The 21,213-nt window shown below is 41.6% G+C and overlaps 1 long non-coding RNA gene across 1 annotated transcript in view; it reads right to left on the reverse strand.

Moving 5' to 3' along the window:
- LOC120370884 overlaps nucleotides 1-21,213 on the reverse strand; it is a 105,101-nt gene that overhangs the window by 76,919 nt on the left and 6,969 nt on the right. Inside the window, exons 2-3 of the long non-coding RNA XR_005584034.1 lie at nucleotides 5,129-5,328; nucleotides 1,974-3,112 (exon numbers count right to left, since the gene is read on the reverse strand). This is a non-coding gene — a long non-coding RNA (uncharacterized LOC120370884). The remainder of the gene's footprint in view (nucleotides 1-1,973; nucleotides 3,113-5,128; nucleotides 5,329-21,213) is intronic.

Genomic DNA, 21,213 nt, shown 5'->3' on the forward strand with positions numbered 1-21,213 from the left:
TTTTAGGCATCCAATGCTGTACCCATAGGCCATTTGGTGCATGATAGAATTGGATTTTATTAATTTTTATCTTCTGTAACAGAGTCAACAAAACCAACCCCTTTTGGAATTGTCATATTGCTCTGCATTTCTATAGCACCTTCCTAATTAAGATCTCAAAATTACCATTAAAGAGTGAAGCTTTGCCACCCTCCTTTGAGGTAAATAAGTATTATCCCCATTTTACAGATGGGAAAACTGAAACCTAGTTAAGTGGCTTGCCAAAAATTGCATAGGAATTTTCTTGAAGTGGCAGGAATAAAATGAAATCAGTATAACCCAGATCTCCTGATTCTCAGTCCACTGGTTTAACCACAAAGCCCTCTCTCCTGCCCATAGACAGATGCATTGCTGTACTGATCTCTTTTTTTTCCCTGTGCCATGTGAACAATGTAAGGGCCATAAGCTGTCCCCAAACCATGCACTGGTAACCCATATGTTGGAGCTCACCCTGGGGGAACTATGTACCTGCAAAAATGGATCTTCTGTACTTGGCAATGCACATTTTTGTAATGTAAGGAAAACCTAATCAGATTTAATTTGTTTACTTTATTTATTTAAAGAGCTGCTCTACCTTTGCTGCCCTGGAGATCTCAGGCACTAGAAAGTAATGACTCTCTGTCAGTCCAATGGAGACCATTATTCCAACGCTATGTAATTAAGAGCTTGTTTATTTCACTGCAACTGGACTCAATCTATTGGACTTTAATTTCAAAGATCTTTCTTATATGTCCACTTCTTGCTACTCTTTAATTAAGTCTTTATGCTCACTCTTGCAGGCTCTATAATTGACCATGATTTTAGTTATGTGGCCCAAACCAAAGGCGAGGGTGCATGACTGTGCTGTCAAGGTCAATTATCTTGTGCTAGAGTTCTCCAGCTAAATGAGTCATTGCTGTTGGAACATGCCATTAAACAAGAGCTTATTCCCAGCTAACATTGTTTTAGCTGCACTTTTTCTGAAAGCAGCACTAACAGATGATCAGCATCAAAGAGGACCGCAGGCCTGCAAACATACAGTAAAGACAGCCAAACCTCTTAGCAGGTGCCCAATAAGAATTCAGCGGAAACATACTTATTGAGGGACTTTGTTTTTATCATCATAAATGGCCCTTCTATAGTGCCTTTAATCCAAAGATCTCACCATTTTGCAATATTTAATTAAGTCTCCCAACATCCTACTGAACTATTATATCCATTTCACTGGTAGATAAACTGAGACATGGAGCGGTTAAGTGACTTGCCCACGGCCAACCAGAAAGTCAGTGGCAAAGGGTCATGAAAATTAGAGATGGGAAAATGTCTGGGACCACTCAGTCCATCTCCCCACCAATGCAAAATTGTTCCCTAAAGTCAATTATCCAGCATCTGTACAGTATATTTTTTTAATCCCAAGTATTATGGTAATTTTAGCATGATGGCAAATGAGAAGCCAAATCATTAGTGTTGAATTATATCTAAAAGGTGCTAGAAAAATAAAAGATTTCTATAAACAAGGGAAATTAAGGAACATTTTGATCTGAGAAAGAAATTCTACAAGCTACAAAACATTAAAGCTTTCCACAGCTGACAAGAGGGATCCTGAATTTCGTATGGTTTTAAACAGCTCAGGTTTGTCAAAGAGCTGGCAATCTGCAGTGAACCTTTCAATTAACACATTCCTAAACTAGATGTGTTCCACACCTGCTTTCAGCCTGTCATCTCTCTTTCTGTGACCAGAAAATGTACACAGGATACAACATTTATGGGTGGGCCTGAGCAAAACTCCAGATCTGAATATCCCTGATCTTTCAAGATGGTTATAATCTGAACCTACATCCAAATTTTGTGAAAAGGCCCCTAAATCCCTAGAATAGGGTAACCAAAGCCCCAGATCTAAATATATGGGGCATTCAAATATGGATTTTGATGGACATGAATGAATCAGTACCTACCAATGCACTAACTTTCAATTGGAGTTGGGTGCATAACTCCCCTTATCATCATCAGGGCAAATTCCAAAAGGATCAAGTGCCACACAGATGAATCTCTGGCTAGGTTCTTAAGATGGTCTGGCTGTATATTCAGTTTATGGTCCATCACCAGCAATCTTATCATACCACCGAAGCTTTTGGTGCCCATGTGACTGCCCGTCACGTAGCAGTATTCCTTAATACACACTTTGGAGTTCATTAACCTTCCAGTCTAATAGTATGTCCATACCAAGAAAGTTGCCAAAACCAACCCTGTGTTGATGGAGGTGGTCACTGGATTCATCTTAAAAAAATCCTTATTTCTGATCTTGTCCTTCACTGGATATGGAGCAGCTGACAAATTAACAAGAACCAGAAACATCGATCCAGGGTTCTTCAGCCTTCCACAGCATCCATGTTTCACTTCTCTGTACAAGAGTTGATATAAACGTGATTCTATAGCACTGTAGCTATGTAGCATACTTGATATCGCAAAGTCTCCACAGAGGCCACTGAAAGGCCTGAAACGTGGCAGCAGCTGCTGCTATAAATGCATCCACCTCTTTCAAGCATGCTCCAGCACTGTCTAGGATGATGCCCAGATATTTGACAGTTGCCACCTGTTCAATGTCCCATCTGGATGGGTTAATATTGAGCTGGCTGTACTCTGGAACTGGAGGCTGCTTGATGGTAATGGCCAGGGGTTTAGTTTTATCCTGATTAATAACCAAACCAACGCATGCTGTTTCTTGCCCAGCCACATCAGCCATCAGCTCCAGCGATCCACCAAACTGAGCCAACATGACAATGCCACCGGTGTATTAGAGACTTCAAAGCCGCATGGTGTTCAGCTCAATGCCACCAACAGCTGCCTCCTTAAGCCTATCCATCAGCCAATCAATGCCAATATTTAACAGTGGTTACAGAACACAGCCTGGCCAAACTCCCATGGAAATAGGAAACCATGTTGTGTATCTGCCATCAACTCCAACGCAGCTTTTGGTTCCATTACAGAGCCAGAGTGTCATGAAATGATCTTCCCATCGACACAACTCATCTTGCAGATGCTGGCTGATGCTGCCATCCCAATTCTTTACTGGACAAGCTGGTGCCACCTTTCCCTAAAAACAACACAAAGTTGAATAAGAGACACAGAGAACCTGCTTGCCAGCAGCCTTTTCTAAACTGACTGGCTGAGTCAACCACCAGGATTCCGTTTTTTATTATTATTATTATACAAAACGACTTCATGATGTTCCAAAGTCAAACCCATTCACCCTTTACTTTTGCTCCCAGTAAATACATATTTGAAGACTCAAACTGTAGCCTTGTTTTGTTTTTAGTTCCATTACTGAGAATCTCTTCTCATTGATCCATGAATGGCATTTGAAGGGCTGAGGTCCCATCACTGAGCTGGCTGTGGTCAGCTCTCATTACTTGAAACAACGCCATTCCACATCAGAGTCAGAAGGAGTGAGACTTAAGCCTCTAATGGTTTGATGGCCTTAAGCAGTTCAGAATGGAAAGCTCACTGATGGCTTTATTGTTTCAGCTCATTAACTGGCTCTCTTCAAAGTTATAGGTGCACTTTTGTCAGAAAAAGACAGTGGTCAATGTCAAGTTCAGCACTTCTCGGAACCAGGGGCGGCTCCAGGCCCCAGCATGCCAAGCGCGTGCTTGGGGCGGCATGCCACGGGGGGCGCTCTGCCGGTTGCCGGGAGGGCGGCAGGCGGCTCCGGTGGACCTCCCGCAGGCGTGCCAGCTGAGGGTCCGCTGGTCCCGCGGCTCCGGTGGACCTCCTGCGTCCACCAGAGCCGACTGCCGCCCCCCCCCCGGCGACCGGCAGAACGCCCCCCGCGGCACGCCGCCCTGCTTGGGGCAGCGAAATGTCTAGAGCCGCCCCTGCTTGGAACTGTATAACTGTTCGTAGTGTCATAGATGCTTCTGTTACATATTAACAATTAACTATTCACATATGCTACATTGTTGTGCCCAAGGAATACTGCTGGATATCTGTTTGGAGCACTTGCACAATACAAATGTGTTTCACGTTCAGCAGCATTTTGCTGTCCTCTGAAATATTACTTGGACTTTTAATAAATCACATGCATAAAAAGCCACCAGTGGAAAATGTGTCTGTTCTCATTTACATTGTATAATACAGTCACATTTTAAAGGAGAGATAAAGAAATTGTACTAGTGTGTCAAGACTGAAACTGGTAATGGAATCAGAAAATAATCACCATTTAAGAGAGAAATAGTTCAAATTTCAGGTGAAAATGGGTTCCTGATTATGAGCTGAAAGTCAATCCATTCTCTGGAATCTGCCGAGGATTCAATAGGAAAGCTATTGTTGCATTTCCTTTATACTTGCTGACATTCAATTTCACTTTGGATGCTTCTTTGACATTAATATATTGATGTTTACATCACTACTATACATAGATGCCAGAACTGGTAATGGGAAGAGAGCAGAATGCAACTAACATCAAAATTAGGAGGAAAAAAAAAGTCCTTGAGGAGATTTATAGCTCCCAATTACTCGCTGATGTGGTGTTGTTTTCTACTGGCTGGGAATTCAACCTTACTTTTAAACAGCTCTGAACAGAGAGTGATCTAAGATGTTTAGATCTTGATTTAAAAATATTCAGCTTGTCCTTTTCTTTTTATTTACTTCAGGGAAATTATTTGTGTTTGGGAGAGGTCAGGGATTGGTAATGCTAGGAAGTGGCATCCTTCAATCAAAGACAGCGTTTTTGGCATGGTGAAGCCATTTTCTTTTAAGGAGATGAAGGGTAATTCAGTTTCTGTACAAACTGGATTCAAACCTTCCTCTAGTTCTCAGACTGCCCACCAGCCATAATGGAGCATGATAGCTCCACAATCAAGATAGAGTCCCCTGCTGACTGAACTCGACCAAATTCATTTTATTTATAACCTCAGGTTGGATTCCAAACTGGGTCCCAAAGGGATAAAGCCAACTCTTTCTTCATGCATAGCAACGATGAATTTAAAGAGGACAGTCTCTACCATTGCATGGATAGGTACTGGGAGATACTATCAGTCAGTGCTCACAAGGGTACTGAGAGAAAGTGTAAAACACTGCAACACTGACTTGAAAACTGTCGTCATGTTACCTGGATTTCTGGATCCTGACTTGTGCCAACATGCTCTCCCCCCTGCTCTGAGACGGTCAAAATGGAGTAAATACAAAAAGAATGCTCTGAAGCTTGGGTGAAGATACTTCACACCTTCGTCTTTCAACTGGCCTCCTCCATAACCTCTCTGAGGGGGCTGACTAAGGTGCAGAGCAGGCCTTTTCACACCTCAGAATCTCCTGGCAGAGAAGAGAGGAAAAGAGATGATGGCAGAAGTTCATTTCCTAAATTCTAACATCCCACTGAACCACCTACATAGATAATGCTGAGGTGTCTTAAGCCTGAGAGGGCTAGCACACAAATAGAGAGGGAACCTGAAACCTTCAACCTTCTATGTACACTGCGGTTTCCCTGGTTTCATTAGTACCAATCCATTCTCCAAAGAAATCTAACAAAGAAGAATTCAACAAGTCTTTTAGGTTTATTTGTTTCCAGTCTTCCAGCACACCCATAGGTCAGCCATTACAATAGCCAAATTAAAAACAGATTTATGAAGGCATCGATTTTAGGGATGGAAGGGACCATTAAGATAATCTAATTTCCCCTCCTGCATAGGACAGGCCATAGAATTTCACCCCCGGACTCGTGTATAGATCCCAGCTATTTGTGGTTGAATAGTATTATTGTTTGTTTGTTTATTTGTATTGTGGCAACCCCTGGGGGGGAGGAGCATTCATGGGTCAGGGTTCCATTGTGCTAGACACTGTAAGAACAAACAACAAAGAGATGGCTCCAACAAGTTTACACTCTAAGAGTAAGATGAGAAAGAACACGAATAGAGTGAGGGGTTTTTTGTTGGTTTGTTTTATAGAACATAATCTGGATTTAAAGACTCCAAATGATGGAGAATTTATCACATCCCTTTATAACTTGTTCCAAAGGTAAATTATCCTTGCTGTTAAAAGAAGTATCTTATTTCTAATTACATCTTTGCTGAATTAAACTTCCAGCCATGTTGTGCCTCTAATATTAAGAATCCTCTAGTATCAAATCTTCTCCCTACATAGGCACTTATAGATCATGATTAAATTGCATCTTTACCTTCTTTTCCATAAGCTTAATTGAAAATCATAACATCAATGAAGGTCCAAAAAAGTACCATTTCCTGGTGACTCTGATTTTCCATAAAATCTTGTTTTCACAGGAACAAATTAAGTGGCCTGCTCGCTTGCTTCCTTTGATTCCTTCCCATTTTTTCTAAGGAAAATGTATTTTAAAGAAAATGCTCTGTGCCTTCTTAGGAGAAGCTTGTATTCAAGCAAGGTTGGTTTCATGATAAATCAGAACACTTGAAAGTACTCAAAAAGGTGCACCACAAATCCCTTGGGACTGAACTCAAAACAAATCTGGTTAATGACAAATGAAATAAAACTAGGGATATATGCATTACAAGATACCCTACATACTATAGAGGAAGGATGATCCTGTGGTTGAAGCACAAGACTGGGAGATCTGGATCCAATCTTTAACTGCCGCAGATTTAGTGTGTGATAATGAAAAATTCATTTAAACGTTCTGTACTTCAGTTTACCCATTTGGAAATTGGAGATAAAATCCTCCTCGAATGAGTGCTGTGAGGATGAATTAATTAATTAGTGTTGGCAAAGTACTCTGAGATCTTAAAGTGGAAGGTGCTATAAAAAAATAGTTACTACATTGATCCATAAAATATAGTTCTATCCACCCATCCTGCTGTCATCGCTCACAAAGTTCTCTCTCTTCTTCCTTCCCCTCTGCTTCCCATTTGCTGCTAGCAGGAGCTTATCAAACTCTTCTTCAATACAATGGGCCAGATTCTGATCTCACATACAACAGTTTTACCCTGGCAGAGTTCTCCCAACATAAGTAAGATGGGTCAGAATCAGGGCCAATGTCCTAGAGAAGAATACTGAGCTTTACAATATGACAGAGCTAATACCTGATACTTTATCTCCCCTTTCTGATACTGAGTCAGGCACTGGAAAGTACTTACGCTGTTTTGCCTGTTGAGAACTCTGCAAAACCTCCTTTCTCTGTTCTCGTTAAGAGCAATGCCAGGCCATTAAACACTAGATACTCTTGCCTCTGTGGAATCCCTCTAAGTGTGCAGCACCATCTTGGTGTTCACCCACAGTTATTCCTCATGGCTCAATGAAAAAGCTTCCATTCCCAAGACAACTAAAAGCCCAGAACACTGCCTTTCCCCCTGAGATGATCCATCTGCTCTAAAACCTAGAATACATTTTATTGGCATCTTAGAGATATTGGAGTTAACTGGCAGCTACTTACTGAGTCATTCCACTGGCAGTCCTACATCTCATTGACCAAATAGTCCATGACAACTAACGCTACAAGAAGAGTCCTTAGCTTGAATGTAGGACAATATAAGCATCAACATTTTGTTTTTTACGTCCCTCTGACTGCCTAAGATGTCCTATGGATGTTACCTTAGTTATATTTTCTGCTAAAGGCTCTTACCTCGATAAGTGCAACGCCAAAGAAACTTACGCAATAGTTTTAGCAGCAGATCGAGGACCAAGTCACCATTGATTGCCCCGCACTATGTGTCATTTACTCCAGTATGAATGAATGCAAGGTGGGTGTAAAATGCCATCAAATTATTTAATCTGCACCATTGTAAATGACTACACCAGGTGCAGTGGAATGGTGGATTAGACCAGGGAGTCAGGGTCTATTCCCTTATCTGCCATCAACTTCCTCTGTGAACCTGGGGTAAGTCATTGTTAAAGTACATGCATAAAAGTATGCACCCCTCGGTGCGATTCACTACATGTCTGAGGTGCACATTTGCTGTGCAGATTTGCACATGTACACATGTCAAGATATGCACAGCACGGAATTATACATCTGGGTTAGGCACTTAGCTGAGTGGAAGAGGTCTCGGGGGAACCCCAACACTTAGCATACTCAGTTCCAGCATGTATGCTTTTAAATATATAATCAACTTTATTGTGCCTCGGTCTTCCTATCTGTAAAATGGGGATAACAATGGCCCCTCTACAAGGTAAAGGGTTGTGAGATTTAAATAATTGGTAAGAGTCTTCCAAAGCCTAGGTGCTGTCATAATACAAACAAAGCCTTCTGTATTTAATTTTCATGAGGTTCCTACAGCTTTTATGAGATAAACAGGAATTTAGATAAAAGAGAGTCAACAGTCTGATCAGAAATAGACTTCGTTTATTCATTTGTTGTTTTTTTTAAAAAACAGCATTTTTTCCTATTATTCTTTCAACTCTGATCAGAGGCATGATATGAAATGAAATGTAGATAATAACTCTGAATAGGTGGAGAATATCAATTTCAGCATCTCAGGTACAGTAGCTGTTGAGCCTAATCATATTCCCAACGGCTGTGTGTCATGATCTCTAGAGTTGGTACTAAATCCCCTCATTAAGTGCTCAATGTAAACTTACAGGCATTCTCAGATTGTGTGTTCCTAGCTCTGCAGATAATTACTTCAAGTAACTTGTTCACTGTATTTATTGGTTGGCTGGTTTTCCTTTGACCTCCCAACATTAAGTCTCTAACACAAATTCCTCCAAAAAAGACTAAACAAATCTCTCCTGATCCACCGCTGTCATTATCATGCACTGCCACAGGGCAAGCTGCAGGCCCCTGATGAAATAATACCTGAATTTCAAGTATATATTTTCAATGCAAAAATCTACCTCTTGGTGAAGACTGCAGAACTTCATATTTTCCTGTCCTTAGATCAGTGGTCCTCAAACTTTTGTACTGGTGACCCCTTTCACATAGCAAGCCTCTGAGTGCAACTTACTCCTTATAAATTAAAAACACTTTTTATATATTTAACACCATTATAAATCCTGGAGGCAAAATGGGATTTGGGGTGGTGGTTGACAGCTCATGACCCCCCCACACACATCATAACCTCTCAGCCCCCTGAGGGGTCCCGACCCCCAGTTTGAGAACCCCTGCCTTATATAGTATGGAGCTTTGATTGATTAACCAGAGAATTTATACACACACACACACACACACACACACCCCAGAATATACTGGCATGTATTACTTCTGCAGCTCTGGCTTATCTTTAGTATTTAGCAAATGTATAACTAAGAAGCTCAGCTAACCAATTACTCAAGTGCTTAAAATTATGCACATGCTTAAGTAATTTACTGGATCCAGGAATGAACTGGGAAGACCTGAAGACAGCCATAAACATTTGACAAATTCTTGGAATAATCTAAGAAGGCTTAAAACAAGTTCTAGGAACTTCTGGTCACTCAGCACTGGTTCCTTCTATTCTTGCTAATGTGTTCCTTGCTGAGTACACCGTTTATGATTAATAGACACAGTGGGGTAAAAATCATTATTTGCAGGAGTTCTATATAGACATCTATAAGTACAGAATTGGAAACTTAGTTCAGTTCTGTATTTCAGCTATTTCCCGTACGCTAGCAGCCAACTAGAGAGCCCTGGAAAGTATCACTATTAACACCAACAATAACCACCAACTTTTATCTAGAGCTTTTCACCAGTACATCTCACAGCGAGGTCAGTATCATTATCCCCATTTTACAGATGCGGAAACTGTGGAGCAGAATGGTGAAGGGACTTGCCCAAAAAGTGTCCCAGCAGGCCAGTAGCAGAGCTGGGAATAGAGCACAGGTCTTCGGGGTCCAGTGCTGTATTAGCCAGTTTGCTCCGTAAAGTTTTTACCAGTCTCTCTGTTTTCTATAATCTCTAATTTGTTCATGTTGTGCCTCACTGGACTGTTGAGCCTGGCAGGAGACTGTTAAAACTTTGCCACTTAGCTTCATTTACTGGGGGACTGATTATTTATATCACATCTGTCTTAAAATAGAGAGAGAAGCAATATCACCAGTAGAATGGCTGAAACTGGTCTGGCCATTATTGCAAAGTACAAGGGCTCCCATTCAGGCAAGCACTTAATCAAATGCTTAAATCCATTCCTAGTCAGAGAAGCAAAAGGTTTACTTTTAAGTCAGTGGGAATTACACACATATTTAAAGTTAAGCATGTGCTTAGGTGTTTTGCTGAATAGGGATGATTTCCTGAATTGCAACCCAGAGCTTGTGGGAGTCTCTGCAGGAAGGGAAGCTGGGAGGAAAGCTAACAACAGTGAGAAGTCTGCAAAAGGGAGAGTCTAGGGAATAGATAGGGCAAGGAATGCATGCAAAGCTGAAAGCAGGCATAAAAAGACCTATATTTAAAAAGGAGGGAGAAAGTGTCTGCGGATTGCAGAATTAAAATTAAGACATGAGCCCTGTAAAATGGAGAGAGGGGATTGGGGCATGAAAAGCAAAGGCTCTATTTTTCCCTTTTCTTAAGTGTGAGTTAATTCCCCAATCAGTCAGAACAGGCTTGTAATCTACAACCTGCTTCTTGTTTCCCTAACCTGCAAATGGAAGTGAATTTTTATTATTATTAATTATTATTATTATATTATTATTATTATGTATTAGAAGTAACTGTTCTTTGTGGGAGCACAACAAGCCTCTTCTCTTATCGCTTCTCTTTCATGCTCTGGCCATGTGTGATGAATGCTAATGAGATCAGACTTTTTCAAACCCCATGCAGCCATGCTTTTGGCATCACAACAGTACACCCAAGCTGTAGCTCTTTGGAATACTATACTAAGTGAGATACCTCATTACCCATAGTGTATTTTGATAGTATCAAGTCAGGTATCAACACCCATCTACGTCTAATATGCAGCATTCATAGATGGGCAGTACGTGTTCCATTCTGAGTCTGTGCATCTCCTGTTCTTTCAAATCAACATAGAGGTTAAGAAAAAATAGTATCAGACAGGAAGTATTCATGCTCTGTAACATGTTAGAGGGTTCATATATTCCGTGCCAGAACATATTGGGGTAGCTATTTCATACCATATCTATATTGTTGCAGGAATGATACATTCACATGTGTTAATAAAAGTTACAGGAATAGCAAATGTAATACAGCAACACATGCTACAGGGTTAATATACTTCATGCTATAATACATTTCAAGGTAGTCTATTCCATGGGGCAATGAAAATTGCAGGGATAGTACTTTCTATGCTATAGCAGCCGACAGAGATAGTACATTCCATCCCAAACTGTAGCATGCTTCTCACCTGTCCTTCATTACAAGGAGTAGCTGCAATTTACAACTCAAATTCCCCACACACATGCTCTATTCATTCAATTTTTATTACTGTAGATTTCTGACATCAGAAACATTAAGTGAGGTAGGGAAAAAATTATTTATGGTAAAATAAATAAACCCTGCCAGCCTTCCATGTTTCCTACACTGGTAATATGCATTTTCTTCTGGCTGCTTCTCATATCTAAAGCCCATGGCTGCTAGACTGTCCTCTCCAGGGGATTTGACACCTCTAGCTACTTTAAAAACTCTAAGGGCAACATATTTACTGGTCAAGTGATCCACAGATGCTAATTAGCACATTTCCTTTATCCCTGTGAATAGCCCTGAGGAGAAGGATGTTCCTGGACACAACAGATGAAATTGACCCTGTGCTGAGGGCTGAAGAGTGAGAACAGGGTCTTGCTGACTGAGTGGAGGAAGCAGAAAATGGGGGGCCCCCCTCAAAAGAGCACAGAGCAGAGCATGTTTCAGGGAGCTTTTACAGGCTGAGCAAATTACAGGTTAGTTGTGAGGTTTGGCATGAAATAGAGGCAGTTCCCTGCAGACGGGGAGTAATGTATGAGCTTCTTGTTGATAGGCTGAAGAGCACAGGTGGTGTAACAGCAAGGGAGCTAAGTCTAATCAGTTATTAGTCAAAGACCCCTGCAGCAGAGCAGACTGCAGTGCTGCAGTCAGTGAGCTGCCAGCAGAAAACAGAGGGGAGTGAGAGCTGGGACATGGCAGGGTATCTGAGAAAAAAACTGAACACCCAAGAAGTCTGAAAGAACAGGGTACCTTAATATTTGATGATGAGCTGTGCATTTGTGTTCTAAAGAGCAAAACCCAATCAGCAAATGGGGGTTGGCAGGGGGACCACACTGAACAAGGAGACTTTCCCAAAGGGATCCTGGTCTCTGTCTCTCTCCACCTCTTATACCTCAAAGTCTTGATGCAGGCTGCCTGGCTCCCCCACCAACCACTGCCGGGGAAGGAGCGGAGAAGACCAAGGAACAGTGTTTCTCTAAAATGTGTCAATCAGCAGCCAATAATTTAATTACTTGCCTTCTCAAGAGTCTATTTCACATCTTGTTCCCTTTGAATTCTTCCCTCATTTAAAAAAATCAGTTTCACCTTGTTTGCATTTGTTAACTCCCTTAGATGCCCATGTGCCTTGACATGCCCAAATTGTCCCTTTCTGGAAGGTTCCCCGCAGTACTGGTCACACAGGCTCATCTCCCCCAGCTACAGCATTGCATTCCGCTACGATGTCACGGCATTCCACTACGATGTCATGGCATTCCAATAGCTCACATTTTATACACAGAAGAATCCTGATGATTAAAATCACTCAGATGACACCAAGTCTGGTTGACTCATTAAGCAATTGGCTAAGTGGGAGTTAAGCAACAGGGCTATACCAGAAGAGACAATGGGATAGCTTATTAGAAAAGGAGGTTCCGATCACTGGGAATCTATTGGAGCATCTTTCTTTCCACAGTATCCACTAACTGTGGGTGAAACCTTGCGCTTAACACAGAAAGTCATGCATAGTGGTACCATCCATTCATGGGGACAGGAGTCACCCTGCTAGAGCTGCTTAGGACAGATCAGGGCAAGCCAGGGGAATAGCAACACCAAATGCATTTTGTGCCTCCTTAATAAAGGAGATCTCAGCCTTCCCCTGCAGTCTCATAACACATCCCGTACGTAACCTATATGTGCGTGTCAACGTGGAATATCTTATAATAATATATTATTTATCTTGTAATGCCACTGATCTCTCAGTTAAGGTTTTGCGCTATAGTCAAAGGGAGATGAATGTGTTGCGTGCAGTGTGTTTCCTTCTCCACTGGAGACAAAAGGACATGCCTTGGAGAGGCCCAGTCTGCCACGGACTATGGAAATGTGCTGACAGTGATTCAGCGTATGGTTAAGAGGCAGCACTTAATTTGGCATTTCCTTGCTTGGCAGGATTTGGGAACATCACCTTTAAACAACTTCAGCTGGTTTCAAATGAAGTTTTTGCTAATGGGACTATACATGTGAATGCTCTTGGTAACAGCTGCTCTAACGGGACTTTGCCTTTGTTTTTGGTAGTACTGACGGGCTTTGATTTTTATTGTACAGCTCAAAGGACGCAGAGGGTACTGTGGCAGCAGCTTGGAAGAGGGAGCATTGGCTGCCCTGCCTTTGGCATTTTACTCTCTATTTCTCCCCCCTCACTGTGCAGCAGGAAGAAGCACAAAGGCCTTCGCCGGTTACCAGCCCCTTGGTCTCTCTTTAGCCTGCTGTGCTAAGCTACCGTGACTGAGCATTTTGCTCTCTAACAGGCTCTTTCCTGGCTAATCAAACATGTAGCTTGGCCCTGAACCCCATTTCTGTTCCAAACGGTTAGAGCTGGGAAATAGAATAATTACATGAATAGACAAGAACATGTCTGAAAAGCTGGCCTGGTTCTTTGATGGAATAGTTAGTTGCAGACTAGATGGAAACGGCTGCAGAGATCTGCTGGAGGCCAGAATAATTGTTTCCTGGTTCATTATGTCAGGATTCCTTGACTACCCACCCTTGAGACAGATGACTGCAAGGGGAGGAGTCAATGTGGTTCATCCAGTGGCTCATGGGGGCTGCCTGTGGATCGGTGGTCCATACAGAGCACCTGCTACGTTCAACACAGAGCTTTTTGGTTGTCAGCGCCCACCAGATCAGACAGCAATTCCAATGGGAGGGGCGCTAAAAGTTCCGGAAGCATGATACAGGCACTGATTAAACATCCAGCTCCAAAAGCATGGTGCACACAGCCAGTGAAGCGATGGGGACCCATGGATCCTTCTAAACTTAAATCCTAGTTTAGATCAATACCCACACAGAATACACACATAACAAAAGTCTAAAATCTCTGGAGAATCCCCTCCCTCCTTTCTCTCAGTAAAAAGTATAACAGTACAAGAGAAAAAAAAAAAAAATAAACACACACACACAAAAAAAAAAAAAAAAAAATTAATAGACTAATTCGCCTTAATTAAATTACACACTTGATATAGTAGGAAGGACCCAGGAGAACTTGAGACATGATGAGTGGCCTCTTAGAGAGAAGAGAGACACACAGAGCACAAGGAACACAGACAAAAGGCTTCCTCCACAGAGATTTGAAATTATCCTGTCCCTTGATTGGTCTTCTGGTCAGGTGTTTCAGAAGCCATCGTAAAAGGATGGGAATAATACTCCCCAATAACAGCTCTCTTCTTTTCTTCTTCTCTTTTTTGCTGTCTCCCTACTTGTGTGTTGTACTTAAAAGTCCAAAAAGGGGGTGAGAGATTCAGGATTATTGTAGCGACCAGTGCATGACTGATGATCCCGAGACTATAGCATGTGCACGAAGTAGAAGGGTGCATGGAGATTAAATAGAATCTCGCACTATTCCAGGAGATTGGCTTGCGGCACAGATGCTGGTTCTGAATCTGTCCTTCCCCTAATTCAGGGTTCCATTACATAGACTGCACTAGGCTGTAAAGCTCAGATCAAAAACTGAGTTTTCCTAAAGTTCAGGGGTCATCAAAAGGGTTTGGATTCAGTGTTCTGGTTGCGATGTTAATCTCTGGATCAGGGTTTGAACACCCCTCATGTTCAAGGGAAGTTGGGTTTGAGATTCTGGCTGTTTTCAAACATTTATTTGAACTCAGTAAATGTAGTGGGTTTGATTCAGAAGGCCTCACTCCTGGGAAGGCTTTTTTTTTTTTTTTGGCTTTGACCCATGTGGAGTTTTCATCCAGTGAGTTTCATTTTGAACTTTAAATGAACCCAAATAAGCAAAGTGTAACTCAGCCAAAATGGCCACATTTGTCCTGGTTTCTGGTTGAAAGTAGAAACTTCTAACACCGCAACATTTGGGGATGATCAGCTCCAGGGTTTTAGTTAAAGAAATGAGCCATTTTCAAAATTCAGATCTAGAGCATAATTTTTATTGTGAACTCCTCTCCAGCTGTGGCTTAATCTGAAGTTTGGATCTGGCCTCACATGTAGTTGACAGTACTATGCAAAATCAGTTCAGTCTTATATATTATCCACTTGACCTGAACCCACGAATTATCCCAAATTCACTGTAAATTCACCCCAGTGTCATTCAAAATGCTGCCTTCATTCACCACTTTCCTTTAGTTTCAGGCTTCCAATGAATTCCAAAAAGTAAGGACAGGGTACAAAGATGACATGCATGTCTGAGGGTGTGTACATGACCCCTTCATCTCTCACAGCACTTAGATTTTCAAGTGTTCTTCAGCATCCTTCATATGGGGCTAATGCATTCCACGAGCACACAAAAATAAAATAATTGAATAGCCACTTTTTTAAAGCCGTACCATATTCATCACTTAATGTCACGTTTCATCATAATCTAATCACCACAGAGCAAGGAAAATCATCATACGGGAATGTGCTTGTCTCCATCAATAAGCCAGTGATTATTCAGACAATAACTAGGTTTATTCTCTTCATTTCTTAAAATGTTTGGAGTCTTATGAAGATATTCTACAGAAGGGATTATTTATATTGGCTTCTGGATACTAAAATAAATGATGGGAGCATTAGAAAAGCCTAAGAGATGTTCATTTGAAAATAAATATAAAACTCTTAATGATTTTCATACTGCAGAAGGAAATGGAAATGTTAGGTTATTTATCAGATTAAATGTGCATTGCTCATTCCATCTTGTTACATCCAGGTCCTGTATGTAATGCCATAGCTGGAACTTAAATACCAAGACAGCAAAAATAAAAATCAAAGCAAAATTTTTGAAGTTGGCTGTAGAGGGGCAATGCTAACTGGCCATTATTTCATTGCTCATTCTTGGAAACTCAGTTCCAAACATAGGACCAGATCCTTAGATGGTGTAAATCAGAGTAGCTCCATTGATTCTAACAAAGCTACATTAACTGATACCAGCTGAGGATCTGGCCCTGAACCGCATGACTTGGAACAAATCACTTTAGTTCTTTGTGCTTGAGTTCACCATTTGCAAAATGGGGAGAATATCTCCTTTCCTCTGCCCTTTGTCTGTCTCCTTTGTTTAGACTGTAAGCTTATTGGCTTATCATAGAATCATAGAATCCCAGGGTTGGAAGGGACCTCAGGGGGTCATCTAGTCCAACCCCCTGCTCAAAGCAGGACCAATCCCCAACTAAATCAGGCTTATGTGTTTGTACAGCACTACCTAACACAAAAGAGCTTGCCTGGAGTTTCTAAAGGCTACTATAATATCAATAAAATAAAAATACATAAATTAAATTAATTAATAACAACCACCAATTTTAATAGAGTTCCTATATTTTCTGCTAAAGCGTCATTTAATATTCCATAATCAGCCCTGGCTTTTTTACTGTCTTTAAGAGAGGACCTAGCAGGAACTTAACTCCTTACTTGCTGGAAAACACGCGGAGCCTCTGGACCTTTTCAAAGGACTGAACCAGAACATCCTAAAAACGCTGGGGAAAGTCATAATTTGGATACAGGTCAGGATCTGAACTTCAGGACTTGGATCCATGGCTGCCAGAGAGACGGCCTAAGAAAAGTCCTTTAGCCCACTTTAAAACATTCACAACAAATCTCCTTTTGGCTTGACATTTTTGCAATAGGGTTGTTGCAAAGTGTCCCCATAACAGCTGCAGGCAGCTTGTGCCATCTCAGTGACCTTGTGCAGCAACGGTGCTCAAACTCTGAATGCCTGGAATGATTCTGCATTCTTACAGTGTGGTTGGTAGGATGGCGTACGGGGGAAATATCAGCAAGAGGCAATACAAAGTAAAGTGGGGTGGAGGAAGGAGATTGGGGAACTAGCTTGGGGAAAGGATAAATGAGGGGCAATCCCTACTTGCATGGTGGGAGGCAAAATATATAGGAATATGTCAGGCCGCACTGGAAACCTGGTGGCATATGGACTCACGCCCTGCTTTCCTGTTTGTGCTCAGACACATTGCTATGGGTAGATCAGGGCAGTTCTCCTCTAGGGCTCATGGAAATAGACCATAGTGTTGCTACAGGGTGCCTGTGCACTGGAATAGCACCTATCTCAGCCACTGAGCGGCTAGGAATGCCACATCACTTATCTGCATAGGGTACCATATCATCATCCGAATCCCTCAGGTGGAACTATGGCTATGTGTTGCAATGCAAAGTCGGGCTCCTTTACAATTTCAACAAGCTACTTTTATTGCAATTTAACTGAAATTATTATTATTACAATAATGCCAAGAAGGCCCAACGGAGATCAGAGCTCTGTTGGGCTGGGCACTGTACATACACGTAGTAAGAGACGTCCCCACCCAATCTAAATAGGCAGGACAAAGGATGGGAGAATTTCTCTTTCAATATTTTCATGCAAAGTGAGCCTAGCATAAATTTAAGTTTTCTAGTGAACCACCAAAATCAGAGAAAGCCAGCAGATGCTTTCTTCCTGCCCTGTGCAGTTATTCTATGCAAGTATTTTAAACAGCATATATGAAATACTTCCAAAGGGTTTCCTGGGATGTTGCACATCCTAGACTTATTTGGACTTGGTAGGAACCAAACAATCAAAAAGAAAGAAAAATCTCTAGGTTAATAAGATTTCAGAAGGTAAGGAAAAAAGATTGCACAGAGGTATTGTGTGAGAGACTGTAAACCCATTTGCTATTCTCAGTTCTTATTTTAATGCACCAGATTTATGTTAGACATGGCTGAATTTATAGCCCTTTGGTCTATCAGGTACTTTGAGCTTTTAATACACAAGAGATCCTACGACCTGTCAATTACCTTGTAAGGCTATTTCTCTATAAGAATTCTTTAGAATATCAAAATTAGTACTATGGGACCCCATTATATATGTTTTAGCATCTCCTCTGCTTCTACCAGCTTCACTGGAAGTTTAAGACCCTCAGTTCCTTGCAGAATGCACTCAGCACTTCACAGGATTGGGTGTTCTAAAGAAAACAGTCAAAGTGACCATGAGATAAACCCATATGCTCCTAGTTCAGCATCCTGAAAGCTTCAGGGGAATGGTTTACATTTTCATTTTGAAATTCCAAGCTCCACTGTTAACTTTGATGCTTAGTGTCTTTGCAAGTACAATCCTGGCGCTTGGCTCTGATAGTCTGGACAGATTGTAACAACTGAACTGAGGAGGGAAAAGATCATATGGTTTCTTTCTAACACAGGGAAATTGTCACGGGCAGGAAGAGGGTTAGAGTGAATTATATTTCACCAAGGGAGGATATTGTTCAAAGGCCCTGTCCACACTAGATGAAAGAGAACCACAACAAACTATTGCTTAGAGTGCTTTGAGCTTACAATGCTTGTACAATAACTTCTCTTCATACAGCAACTGTGCAGGCTATTTTATAAACATTGGTTGGCTGCAATGAAGCCTTCTACTCAAGTCTTTCTGAGATGTTCATCTCAAGTCTTGCTGTGCTCTCCTATACTGTAGACCAGAAGCCACAAGCATAGCAGCTCCTCTGGTTCAGACAGTATTCCTTCTTCCTAAGTTCATCCCAGCATGGGATGTCTCAAATTTAGAATCTATCCAAAAGCCCCTATTCATTAAACAATGCTGGGCATCTGCACCCAGAGTCTCAGGGTACATGGCTGCAAAGGGTGCCAGCTATGAACCCAAAAAAGGCTCTGCCAGAAAAACTGTTTCTACATGGATGAAATCAACCATTTCAAGGACAATATGACAATCAATCATTTCCTCAATGGTAACAATTTTTCAATATGACACTCAGGTGTTCTAAGCAGTGAGTTGGGTCGCCCGACTGATGGAGAGATGGGACACCCTAAATGTCAACTATGTCCGTTAATTTTGTTTCAGATCCTCTCCACTTTTGTTACAGCTGTGTTAGTAGCTCTGTTACTTAATTATTAGGCTTGATAGTCAGGAAACTTGAGTTCTATTCCCAGTTCTGCCTTTGTCCTGCTGTGACACGTTGGGCAAGTTACTTAAACTGTCTCAGTTTCCCTCTCCATCTTCGTCTTGGACGTTTAGACTAAGCACTTTGGGGCAGGGAATCTCTATTACTGTGTGTTTGCACAGCACCTAGCCCAGTGGGACCCCGATCCTGGTTGGGGCCTCTAGGTGCTGCCATAATACAAACAAGCACAAATATCAGTGTGGACATTCTTTACATACTTATGGATCTCAGTCACCTCTGGGTTTTTACTGGTCTCAGTTAACAACATAAATAACTTTGTTACTCTGTTGCTTTTGCTTGCATTTCATGCTGCCCGTGGCTGCAGATGGGAAATATGGAGTAAAGAAAGACTTCTGCAGGGGCGTTCTTTGGGGCAGCTTATATGCGCATCCTGTGCAACTTTCTTCCCAGTCACCAAACAAGCAGGCCCTTATAGACAAGTCTGGACTGTTTCTTGGGCTCCCCTTTGCATCATCCGTGAATGGCATGACACTGTTGCTCTGAAACATTCTGCTGCTTCCCAGATCTCTGCTTCACTTCTGGTCCCACAACGCTTTCCTGATTGCATGGCTCTGCCCTGTATTTAATCATGCGAGGTGAGGCTCAACACAGCACTACCCAAGTGGTTTGCCTCAGGTCTGGAGCTCTATCCCGGCTCCCATTTCCTTACAGCAGTGTTTCCCAAACCCGGGACGTCACTTGTGTAGGGAAAGCCCCTGGAGGGCCAGGCCGGTTTGTTTACCTGCAGCATCGGCAGGTCCGGCTGATTGCGGCTCACGGATCACTGCTCCAGGCCAATGGGGGCTGCAGGAAGCAGCACATGCCAAGGGACATGCTGGCTGTCACTAGAAACTCTCCCCCCCCCAGGCCTCTGAGTAATTATATTCTGTGCATCAGTATCACCTTCCCTGTGAGGATCTCAAAGCATTTTACAAGTTATACTTAATAAGGATTCTTTGGGGTTTAGTTAAGTTAGGAGAACCCACTTATGTCAGAGTTTATCATCTGAATTAGGGGACCGATTCTGCAAAGCATTTAAGCATGTGTTAAATGGACTCCAGGATGATGTAAGCACATGGTTAAGTGCTTTGTTGAATTGGGGCCAAAAGAGAACACCTTTTTAAAAAATGATCTTTTTATTTAAATAGTGAAAAAAATGACTAAACTGAGTAAATTACATAATATTTTACATAGGAACAAAAATAATCCCACATTTCATCTTCATTTCTTATTCCTTTAAAAATCAGCCTGGAGATCTCTGTCGCTCAGCTTTTGGAGTGGGTGAGCTACTCTGACTTATTTTTAACATTTTGTGTGGTGTTGTTTATTGTACAGTGCTTAGATGCCACATGACAGGCATCCAAAAATGGTGTGAAATAAGTGTGAGAATCTGTGCCTTGGTCCTTTATTTAACAAGTGGCTAAACACCACTTAAACAACATGGCACTATCCAAATATGTCCTTGCAAAGTGGAATTTGTTAGTGGCGTCCCAAGAGCATAACACTCATTACCATTCACAATTATTTAGGCTAAATCAGTTCCCAGAGAAAATCCTAATGAAGGGGCCAGCTCTATTAAGCCATGTATACATTATCAGGTTACAAATGGGGAAAGAAAGGCACAGGCAGTTTGAGTGGTTTGGTAATGTTCCCACTGCAAATCAGTGGCAAAGATTGAAACGCAATCAGGATTCCTGGGTTCTCAGTCCCTAGTTCTAATCACTAGATGCACTGCCGTGAAATGCATGTACATACGCTTTCTTATTTTTGTTATCTTATTATGGTGTTCGTTACACTAGCCCCCATGCCAATCACTTAAAAGTGTATTCATCCAAGACTATTTGGGAACTGTTTAAATGGTGCAGTTATTATGAATGGGCTGGGGGAGGGGGGATTCTTTTTGTTCACCATAAAATAAAAATATAATAATTCTACTTTATGGTTATGTAAGATTAATGTTATAGATTTGAATCAGAAGAAATCAGGAAAAGCAAATATGTAGGT

Source organism: Mauremys reevesii, linkage group 8 (assembly GCF_016161935.1).
Source record: "Mauremys reevesii isolate NIE-2019 linkage group 8, ASM1616193v1, whole genome shotgun sequence".
NCBI lineage: Eukaryota > Metazoa > Chordata > Testudines > Geoemydidae > Mauremys > Mauremys reevesii.